The sequence below is a fragment of the Centruroides vittatus genome, unplaced genomic scaffold, assembly GCF_030686945.1.
Source record: "Centruroides vittatus isolate TY-2023 unplaced genomic scaffold, ASM3068694v2 contig_290, whole genome shotgun sequence".
Classification (NCBI taxonomy): domain Eukaryota; kingdom Metazoa; phylum Arthropoda; class Arachnida; order Scorpiones; family Buthidae; genus Centruroides; species Centruroides vittatus.
The window spans coordinates 517,635-530,023 of record NW_027121846.1 but is presented as its reverse complement, the minus strand read 5'-3'; the positions used below and the strand labels follow the sequence as shown (position 1 = coordinate 530,023).

The 12,389-nt window shown below is 34.8% G+C and overlaps 1 long non-coding RNA gene across 1 annotated transcript; it reads left to right on the top strand.

The window, feature by feature from the left end:
* The first annotated feature begins 414 nt into the window (after positions 1-414).
* LOC136972365 (uncharacterized) lies at positions 415-1,219 on the top strand. The gene is made up of 2 exons (XR_010880317.1): positions 415-517; positions 941-1,219. It is a non-coding gene; the product is annotated as an uncharacterized lncRNA (long non-coding RNA).
* The last annotated feature ends 11,170 nt before the right edge of the window (positions 1,220-12,389 follow it).

The window sequence follows — 12,389 nt, the reverse complement described above, 5'->3', positions numbered from 1 at the left end:
ATTTTTCAGGAACGCCAATATTCATCTTCAGTGAAAAATAAAATTCTTTTTAGTACAATCTTTTGAATACGTTTCAAGAATATGTCATTAAAGTAGAGTTGCTATATTGTTTTATTTCAAACTAGGCGAGTCTCTTCTAGTTTAATAATTAATAAAATTGAACATTTTAATTAATTTTTGATTTCAACAGAGTTTATTTTATTATTAAGCAATTATTTACTTACCAATACGAATTTATTGTTTTCTCAGCTGTCGTGTCGCACTTTACGTGATAATAAAAGCTTTTAGGTATAAATTTAATGGATAATTATCGCAATATTACTTTATTACTTTAGATTAAATTGTTTTTATTATCCGATATAAATTATTCGCCCATATGTGTTTTATGTATTATCTTTGTATAAATAGAGTTGAAAAGATCAATTCGAAGAAGCCATCTTTGAAGAATCATACTTCATTAGAAGACTTAAAATGAATTATTTTATATTGAGTTTCGTTGCAGCTCTATTAATATTGGGTAAAAATTTTTACATAATATACATTTTCTTAGTAACAACAAATATTTTTTTCATACTATATGATAGTATATTATACTATATTTATTTAGTAAAAATAAATAGAGTTCTAATATTAATGAATCAATAGTTTTATATAATGAGTCAGAAAAATAGTTACACAATTGATCACACCGTGTGCTGACACTATTTGATATATTTTACCGGAAAGCAGTTTAAAGAAATTAAATAAATGTGGTTCATTTATTTTAAATGTACTTAATTATACTTGTTTTCAAATTTTACTATTCTGTCTCCAGTAAATAAAATAGTGTAAAGAGCGCCATGAGATCAAGCGTGCAACTACTTATTTTATTCGATTAGTATAATTTAGGTAAAACAATGATTAAACTTAAATGTATAAAGACTGTTTTATATTTATTTAGATGTAAATTGTAACAAAGACGGTTACCCAGTGACTAGTGATAACTTCCGTCTTCCTTGTTGGTATAGCTCAGATTGCGACAAAGCCTGCAAAAGCATGAAAGCTGGAAGTGGATATTGTCCACATTCTCTATATTGTTGGTGTTACGGTCTTCCTGATGATATACCTACAAGTGGATGATAAATGTCTTCAATATGGAAAGTAAACATAATCAACTTTTAAAAATATATAATGATCTGTCTTTTACTGATATAGGAAAATAAATCTTATGTGAACATAATTACTGCTGCTTGTTATTTATTTGTTAAATTATAGTAGGTGTATATAGTGTACATTTTATAAAAGTTTCTATCTGTAGTACTAAGCAGGTATAGATTTTAGTGCATTTACTACTGGTTTTCTCGGTTCTGTTTTACACCAATGCGTCCAGGTCCACAATTTTCCCTGGCTTCTTTCAATAGCTGTGCTTTCTTCCACACATAAAGGTAGAAACACCCATTCTCGTGGATTGAGTTGCCGATTTCAAATAAAAATGTAAACCAGTAACAACATTCGTAACTTTGCGAAAAAGTACTTATATATTTAATAATCACTCTAAGAAACACTAGTACAAAGTTAAATTAGGTGGCGCCATCTGTTATAACATTTTATTAAAAAGTAATTTATATATTATTAATTATTAAAAAATAATAAATATTTTAATTTTGAGGGTAGAGATGAATTTTTAAAAATATTCTAAATTTGTTGATGCTACTAGCCTACAACTAGCCTAGTGTTGAGAAAAATGTCACTTCATTGTGCCTGTACACAATAATATTCTAAATGTTAATAACAAGAAACATTTTCATTAATATCGCTAAAATGACGATAGATGTCCGAAGCGGTTAAGATTGTCTCTGGGATTGAACACGGGAGGAGCCGAGCATTAATGTAATATGGCCCGGCCCGAATTTCGATCAGTTATTTTCAAAGTAGAAGTTTCAAAATGCATACAAAATGCATCTTGTAACTTCTAATTTTGGGTTCGTAATGGTCACTCTGCGTAATTGAATTGGTGTTATTCAACGCGACACGTGAGCGACTGTCTAGTCAGGTGTCTCCGAGTTCATTTACTACAAGTGAAAAAAATCCGGAAAGCTCTATGCGGCAAGCCTATTGGCCAGACGGGAATTCGCGATAAACTACCTGTGTTTAGTGGCTTTATACACTCAGCCACCAGTGTACAGTGTCAAAAATTGTTCATTGGGGAATCGAATACGGGAACACTATTATTGGACATCATCATGAATTATTCAAAAAATCTTATGCTTAAATATCTTAGAATAAATGCGAAACAATTCATATATTCTTTCTTTCATTTAATTTTTTTTCCAGCATCGTATATACTTGTGTTTCTGTAAAGATAAAGTATTTTATTTTCATATTGCAAAATTATAGGTTACACACCTTTAAGGAAAAATGGGTAATTACGTACGACCTGTTTGTTTAAAGTAAAATGTATCTGATAACCGTGATTTTGGTCTCATTATTAGTCGTTTTCGTTAATGATTTTAACTTGGAAAAAAACTAAATTTTTCAAATTTTTCGTGCCATTCGATGTTATTCTACAATTTATAAAGTTTCTCGTATTCAAAACAATATAGGTATGGAAAACAAGCTAATGTATAGATTAAACATATTATGTTCATATTCACAGCACGCAAACAGCATGTGTCTGTATGCTTTTAATTTTCGGTCTAAGTAGTTTAAAAACTGCATGTCTTTTGGAAATGCCGGCAAAAACGTTAAGAAATGTTTAAAATATTTATATATGCAGCCAGCAGCGTAGAAAACCCCAGAGACTAATTAAAACGCGCACATGCTCGGCCTCAGAAAACAGGTGCGAGTTTTGAAAAGTTTCTATTGTCACGACGTCGAGCATGATAAATTCAGCTTTTAAAGGTCAAAATAAAAAGCCTTCGTAGCAATGTGTAACTTAACAGCAATTGTTAAATCTATTGACATCTCGCCCGACGACTTTACATTCTGCATGTATAAAGAAATATAATTTCTTTATACATGCCGAATGTAAAGTTACATGCCGAATGTAATCTAATTTCAAAATTTTTCTTCGTCAAGACATTGGCCAGGTCTAGTTGTACATATTTGTAAAAATCATATTTAGTGGTAGTGTGGTTTCTTTGAACATCGATCACTGACAAAACTTTCTCTGACTTATGAAGATACGCTCAAAAAATTAACAACGAATTGTTTTGTAAAGTGAAATCTGTTTAATGTCGGTCGCTGATTAATAGATAAAAATTGTAAAGCAAAATTTGAATCTACAATTGAGCAAAAGTATGAATGCAAAATTTTTTGTACACATCAGTCTTAACTTTTAATAAATTTTCTATAGAAAAGCGTGATTTATTGTACAGAAATGGAGTTAAAAGTACTCTTACCAAATCATCTACGTCAAATCAAAACTTTTTTCTTATTCTTCGTGTAATGAACGTGGATTCAGCTACGCAGGGATGAATTCGTTGTTGAAATTGCTTTTATGTTAGCATGAACAATGCATATTTTTTGAAGGAACAGACAGTTCAACTGTAATATTTGTTGTCTGTGCACTTTTATTCCGCTAAATGCTTCTTGCATTCGAAAAATTGATTTTACATTTATTTCGTTCCGTGCTGTTTTGAATACGTTTCAACAGTATGTCGTTAAAGTAGAGTTGCTATATTGTTTAATTTCAAACTAGGCGGGTCTCTTCTAGTTTAATAATTAGTAAAATAAAATATTTTAATTAATTTTTAATTTTAACAAAGTTTATTTTATTATTAAGCAATTATTTACTTACCAATACGAATTTATTGTTTTCTTTGCTGTCGTGTCGTACTTTCAGTGATAATAATAGCTTTTAGGAATAAGTTTAATGGATAATTATCGCAATATTACTTTATTTCTTCAAATTAAATAATTTTTATTATCTAATATAATTATTCCCCTATATGTGTCTTATGTATTCTCTTTCTGTAGAGTTGAAAAGATTAATTCGAAGAAGCCATCTTCGAAAAATTCATACTTTATCAGAAGACTCAAAATGAATTATTTTATTTTGATTTTGGCTGCAGCTCTATTAATATAGGGTAAAAATAGGGTAATATATGTAAAAAATTTTTACATATATAGTTACTTAGTAAAAATAAATAGAGAGTTGTAATATTAATGAATCAATAGTTTCATATAATGAGTCAGAAAAATAGTTACACAATTGATCACACCGTGTGCTAACACTATTTGATATATTTTACCGGAAAGCAGTTTAAAGAAATTAAATAAATGTGGTTTATTTATTTTAAATGTACTTAATTATACTTGTTTTCAAATTCTACTATTGTCTCCAGTAAATAAAATAGTGTAAAGAGCGACATGAGATCAAGCGTGCAACTATTTATTTTATTCAATTAGTATAATTTAGGTAAAACAATGATTAAACTTAAATGTATAAAGACTGTTTTATATCTATTTAGATGTAAATTGTAAGAAAGACGGATATGTTATGAACAGAGAAGGTTTCAGAACACATTGTGAGAAAGACCAATACTGCAACAAACTCTGCAAAGAGAATAAAGCTGATAGTGGATATTGTACCTACTAGGGTGACGTGTGTTGGTGTTACGGTCTTCCTGATAATTGTGCTTCAAACATAAAATGTAGAGGTAAAAGGAAGTAAAGAAAATCATTTTTTGAAAAATTATAATGATGTGCTTTTACTAATATAGAAAAATAAATCTTATGAGAACATAATTGCTGGTGCTTGTTATTCATTTGTTAAATTATAGTTGTTACTTGTTATATATACAGTAATACCTCGACTTACGCTACCCCTACTTACGCAAACCCGGAGTTACGCGATTTTGAAATCTCGTCGATTAGTCTTTTATTTGAGCGCCACGCAACTATTGATTACTCACTTCTATTACACTATTGTTCAGCTTACATGTTCGGACATGTCGCTCGGAATTGACGCATCGCTACAATTTATTTTGTGTTATTTATTTCTGTGTTTGTTATATCTACGGAGACTTGAGAGACTCTACTATGTCATCCAAACGAAGTAGAACTGATTCTTCTGCATCAAACAGGAAAAGAAAAACTTTATCTTTGGAATGCAAAGTTAACAAAGTTAACTGTTAAAGACTTCGATACAAAAATGAAAATTTGTGAATTGGCAAAGAAGTTTGATCTACCGGAATCGATGGTCATAACAATTATACAAGGTGAAGAAAAAATTCTCGAAGCTGTGAAAACTTGACAAAAGGGCTGAGTTCAATTGAAAAGTGGTTACAAATTTTAGAAAATACTAGCAGACCTGGCCACGCGTTGTTGTGGCTCAAAATGAATCTATTCTAAATGTATAACACTTTCCCCGTGGGGTGAATTTCAAAAAATCCCTTCTTAGTGTACATTCTCTTTGTGCAGCAAATAAAATTGATTGATTGATTGTACATTCTCTTGACGTACCCTATTAAAACGCAATCAAACACGCATCTAAAATAGTATAAGAAAAGTCGAGTTCTTCACAGTAAGCCTTAATCCTGTCTCTCTCCCCCGCAAGGGAATATCGAAAAATTTCTTTTTAGTGTATATTATGTTGACGTAACATATTAAAACGCAATTAAAAACGCAAAAAACCGCATGTAAAATAGTGTAATAGAAGCCGAGTTCTTCGCGGTAAGTCTTAATCCTGTCCATCTACCCCCAGTAGGGGGAATTTCGACATGTATATTATATAAAAACACGTGCGTATTCGAATACAACGTTGTGTCAAAATTTCAAAGGAATCGGTAGGAACAAACAAACGTTATATTTTATTTATATAAATAGGTAGAAAAATGATCTGCTTTAGTCCATTCTCACAGAATAGCATAATGCCTCACAGAAAAGCAAACTTAGGTCGTCGGAGTTAGCGCCATCTATTGGACATAAAAGTATTAATACATATATAAAGATATTTTTGGAAGGGGGAAATGGTGGTCTTCACATATGCCAGAGACCTTCGCGGGAGTGTATTAAACAACTTCCCGAAGTTTCATGGCAATCGTATAAATGATGTGGTAATGATTAAAGGACATACAACATGCAGACATACAACAGACATACATTCGTTTTTATATATATAGATAGACGCCAATGAAGAGCGCATTTCGTCTACAAAACAAGAAATAAAAAATTATTAGCATGCTACGAGGAAATTTTGCGGAGGAAAAAATTCTTTGAGCCGTCAGAGTTGTTAAATTTTATGAAGCCTTCTACGTCAAAACAACTTCGGTTTACAATTTTAATAATATGATTTGTTATACATATGTATTATCTCAGATTTTATTAAACATTTTTTTCTAAATTATTGTTTTCTTTAGTCTCCGGCCCCAATTAAAAATATTTTGTATGTATTTATATGCGAAATTATACTTTGACTTACGCGGTAATCGCTCGGTCTCACCTATCGCGTAAGTTCGGGGTATTACTGTACTGTACATTTTATAAAAGTTCTTAATGTGAGCATTAAGCAGGTTTAGATTTCAATATATTTACTATAGGTTTTGTCGGATTTGTTTTATACCAATGCAGCCAGGTCCACAATGGAGAAGCTGGTTGGTGAGAGATATGATTCGACATATCTTTATAAAATTTCCTGGGATGATTTTACCTGTCTGTATCCGATACCCTATCTCACAGTGCAGTAGGCTACCATCCTAATCACTTGCCAACCGGATGTCGTCACTTATAAGTTTTATACTAATTTTCAAATTTATAGTAGTCTCAATTTTATAATAGACTTGAAAGTAAAACCACTCGTGTTAAACCAATCACCTCATTTCCTGATAATGTCAGATCTTTTTGCTTAATATGCTAGGCAATCCGTGAATTTAATTATATTTTTTTCACTAGATGGCAGAACAACTTTTTCATGAATTGTATTCATTTTTGTTAATGCAGTAATAGTGAAGAATCATTCATTTAACAACTACCTCTTTATTCACGAAATTTTGTTTACGTTTATTTTGTGTTCCCTCTTAAGGCAATATAGGTCAGTCAGGCGGTATTATTTTAAAAATTCACCAAAAATCAAATTATCATTATATTTACAGTGGAACCTCGGTACACGTCTGCTTTAGAATACGTCCAATTCGGAATACGTTCTGTTTTGACGAAACAAATTTTGCTGGATATACGACTTTTGTTCGGTATACGACTTATTCAATTATATGCCTCATCTATGAACAAGTAGCACTATCGGTGTACTAGACCAGACTAGACGTTCGTGGTCCCACGGTTTATAACTTTGTTAAATTTCTTCTGATTTTAATTTGTAAGTAAAACTTTTTATTATTTTTATTAATCACGAATTGCAAAAAGGCAAATGAAAAGCAACAGAAAACTAAAAAAAATGACTCGAATCACAATGGAACTGAAAAAAGAGGTTGTTGGGAAATATGAAGGTGGCATGCGTGTTCGAGATTTAACTGTTGCATACCGTATTCCGAGAACGACAATATTGACAATCGTGAAAAATATAGACATTATTAAATCTGCTAACGTTGCGAAAGGGGTTTAATCAATTTCTAAACAGATTATTAGTATTAAGGAGAGTTTGATTTGATTTGATTTTGATTTAATGATTTAAATAATATAATACAATATACTGTAATAACTTTAAAAATCTATAATAAAATTTGTTTTTTTATTAACGTGCTCCAACAGTGTTTAAATTATTTTACAACCCCATTAATATACCATATCAAGAGGGGTTTTTTTACATAAAAACAGATTAACCATTTTTACATTACTTCTTATAGAAAAGGTTGGTTTCGTATACGTCCTATTCGGTGTAAGTCCAAACATCAGGAATGGATTAAGGTCGTATACCGAGGTTCCACTGTATATGAAAAAAAATCACGTACACTTATTAATATCTTTAGTTTTAAATACGATATTTTTCAGAATGTGAAATCTGGAAGTTAAGAACCTAAAAATTTTTCTGAATTTTTTCACTCCAGTTATAAACGACTTAATCAACAACATTCCATACCCGGGAAATTGTTGACTCTCGACGGGCAACGATCGTCCCCTAACTGTCAATAAGCCGTTATTTCCTCGGAGCAGGTAGATCATCTTGCACGATGGTTTACAGTTATACCCTATTCACACTGTACATTTTAAGCCAGCTTAAATGACTAAGCCAGCTTAAGGTATGAAATATGAACGGAACTGACTTAACGTTAAACCGGTTTAACTACAAACAACCGGCTCGGCTTAAATCGCTTTCTCAAAGGAGCTTAAGTCGCTTCAAGCTTTCCACGAGGTCCGTCACAAGTTCAAAAATAATGGCGGAAGCAGACGTGTAGGTACAAATGTTCGAACAAACGATACTCTTCTCTGTTAGCATGTATACGCTGCTTCGGTACAAGAAGTTTAAATGATAATACAAATTTCTTGTTTACGAAAAAAATATATATATAAATTTCTGTCAAAAATCCATTATTATCACAGTTCTATGGCTAAAGTGATATAAACATTGAGAGAATCGTGCTGCCAATGACAACGACATCACTGATAATAAATGTTAATAAATCCTAACTAATGTCTTATGCTCTTTAAATAAGTTATTTATAATTTAAATTACTAAATATAAATTAATTTATGATGATTTATGAAAAATAAGCAAAAAGTTTGATTTTATTTAAAATGTAATATTGAGTACACCCACTTGAGGGCTAAGCGAATAATTCGCTTTAATTATCTAGTGTGAACGAGTAGTTAATCTTGTTTTCGACAATGCGACTTAACTTAATTCTGCTTAAATCTTAATCCCGCTTAAAATGTACAGTGTGAATAGGGTATAAGGGTTTTCTCCGATCGTCTCTCCATTACGAAGTGCACTGCGCCGCCGATCGAACCCGAAAGTTTCTAAGTTTCTTAAGTTTTTTTAAGTGCCATTGTCCAGCCTACGAATTCTAAGGTTCTACGTGCCATCGTCCCATTAACTAACTCTCCGTCATCCCGAAAACTATCCTCACTTCTGAGTGAATATTTACCTACTGGGACATTCACCAGACTCTGTCTATTACGGACTTGTTAAGAGGTATGACAAATATTTGTAAACTCTCTCTCTCCGGACCCCCTTTTTTGTATATGAGGTTAGAAGTGTAGTTTTGTTCGTTTTGCTTTTAATAAATCTTGTTTTGTTATAAAAATGGTGTCTTCTTTGACTGTTGGCTTTGCCTTATCGTCGACCCCATCCTTCCTCCTCATCCACTCGCGTAACGCGTGATGCGCCGTCACGTAACAGCCATCCTTGACAAGTGAGTCGCCAGAACGGAAGGTACGACACCTTCTTACCTCCCCGGGATCTCACATATTGGTTTTGCAGGAGTGGGGTCTCGACTTTTTCGAGAAATCGATAAGGCGAAAAGCAGCCACAGTCGAGAGAGAGGTCGAATTGAGTTGAATTAGAAATCATAGGAGTAGGGTCGTGCTAGAATCTCTCAGACCTACTTGTGTAACTACCAAAATAAATATAATGGAGGACGATCCCCGCGATGCGGCTGGGCCAGGCCACCCAAATCCTAATCCGGCACCGAATCCCCTTACGTTGGGAGGCCTAGGCGGAATAACATTCCTATTACCCGTATTCTCGGGAGAAGCAGGAGGCCCTCGGGTGACAGACTTTTTTGATTCATTAGCCGATGTTACAAAGATAGCGGCATGGTCCAAGGCCCAGATGTTGGCAGTGGCCAAATTAAAACTTATGGGTATCGTGAGAGAATTTGTCCAAAAGGACTGACGAATTAAAGAAGTCGATGACTTCGATGAATTTAAGCGGTTGATGATAGCGCGTTTTGAACGGGAGCCATTTCCCTTTCGATTATCTAAATTTTATGCGTGCGTGCAGAAAAGGGACGAGGACGTACAGACTTATGCTGCTAGACTCCAAGCGCTGGCGATGGAGATAGAAATTAAGCCAGAGCCCGGCGTGACTGCCGCAGAAACTGCCATTATTGAACGAGTTCAAAGGAAGGAGTTAGATGAAAGGCTTAAAGTGCAATTTTTGAACGGAATAGATATCAGAATCCGGCAGCACGTAATGAGCCGTGAGGCTGAGACATTCGATGAAGCTCTAAAAGCAGCGATCAGGAAACAATTAAAAGTCTCACCGCACATCCAAGAGGAATCATGCGAACGGTAAGGGAAAGCGATAAAACCTCATTTCAGGAGGATTTAGCGCAGCTAATGTCCGCAATGGAAGATTTAAAAGCTAGAATGGACGGACTAATCCGAAATTCTCCCCAATTCGGCTCTAGAGATTCTATATCTCGCCGAAATCATCGAGGAGGCTATACTCCTAACTCCTACAATAACAATTCCTATAATAATCCGCATCTTAGGCGCAATAAGAATCGGTCGAACTCACCTAACAAAAATCGGCCGAACGTCCCTAATCGTCGAGGCGACCGCCCTTTCAGTCAGTCTCAACAAAATCCCAATCAAACCTAGAACCGATGCTTGCCCGCTTGCCGAAGTGGCAATCCTAGCGATCGCCCTACGCGAAACGGTTCCCCGGGCAACATGAACCCGAAGGGGAGAGAAATAGGGTCCGATTTCGCTCACAGCCTACTGAAGAAAATCGAGGCAAATGGAAGGGCAATGTACGTAGTGTAGAAGGACGACGACCTTGATCTAGCTTTAGCAAAGCTCCTTGGACCCCTCCTTTTTCCTCTCGAAAGACCCGAGGCTCAAACTTTGACTTAGAAGGTCCGCCTTATAGGACTCATTCGAAACAGAATCGAAGAACCCCCTCGGTGCGAATCACTAATTATACTTCCGCACCAAGTGAGGCTACATTTGACTGTTACATAGGTGGCAATCCCGCTATAGTGCAGATAGATACTGGTGCTAAGGTATCACTTTTATCAAAGATTTTCGCTAACTCTATGAAAGAAAGAGTACATATAGATCGTAACAAAGAAACAGACCTTAGAAGCGCTACGGGACATGTAATTCAGACCTACGGTATTACTAGCACTACTTTCCAGATAGGAAATCTGCGCTTCCCCTTTGCCTATTGCCTAGTTGATCACGATGTCACCTCTCCGTGTGACGACATCATAGGCCGGGATATGATAACCGATAAGGGATTTTGTATTGATTTAAAGGGCCAAGAATTAACTATCCCTCCACAGACCGTGATATCTATCCGAACCTCAGAGAATACTAAAAGAGCGGGAAGGATTCGACAGAACCAACAAAAGGAAAGAGACCCGAATACAGATAGTAGAAAACGAAAAAGAACAGAGGCTCCTCCACTAGAGGAAAATGTCGGCTCAGCGAAACGATCGTACTGGTCAGCAGATCGGGAGGAAGGAAAAGGAGTAGTGCTAATTGAATCCTGTCAACTTCCCCCTATGACAGAGAACATAGTTACTGCTAGAATTGTTGGAGATAAGCGACCTAGTAAAGTCAGAGTAATCGAAACTGTATCCTTTGCTCAGGAAGGAGTTTCCGGAGTCAATTTGTTGGTGACCCCAAATAAAAAGGGACAAGTTCCCATACGTCTTCGTAACAATACTTGTAAGACAATTAAGTTAGAGAAAGATGGCAAGGTTGGCACCTTCTTTGAGGCTATCGAAGAAAGTGAGTCCACAGACACTATAAAAGAAGGGGCATCCGCAAACCTATCAAAGCAGAATTGAGCCACCTTTTTGATTGGACTGGCATCCTCCGGAATGAGAAACAAGACCTCTTAAATTTACTATATAATTACAGGCATGTCTTTGCCGTGAACGACTATGACCTCGGCTACTGTAATATTGTGCAGCATACAATAAATACCGGTGATGCAGCACCTATTTATTCTCCTCCTTATCGCATTCCCTACGCTCAACGCCAACAATTAAACGATATTATAGATGACCTCTTGGCCCATAATATTATTGAACATTCTACGTCCCCTTGAAGTTCTGTGGCTCTCCTAGTTAAAAAAAAAGGATGGATCGTTACGCCTCGTGATAGACTATCGTAAATTAAATAAAATCACTAAAGTAGATCCGTATCCTCTGCCTCTAGTGCAAGAATCCCTTAGCCTAATGGGACAAGCGAAATACTTTTCGACGATGGATACGATTTCAGGATTTTGGCAATTAGGAGTAGGTGATAAGGAAAAGACCGCCTTCTCTACCCCTGACAGCCACTATCAATGGAATAGGGTCTCGATGGGTCTAAAAACAAGTCCTGCGGTTTTTGAAAGGTCAATGGATTTCATCCTACATGGTCTCAAAGGAAAGACATGTCTTGTATATATGGACGATATACTAACGTTTAGTCCAGACTTCCCTAATCACCTAAAACGACTTGAACAAATATTTCAGAGACTCGGAGATGCAGGGATAAAATTAAAACCTAAGAAA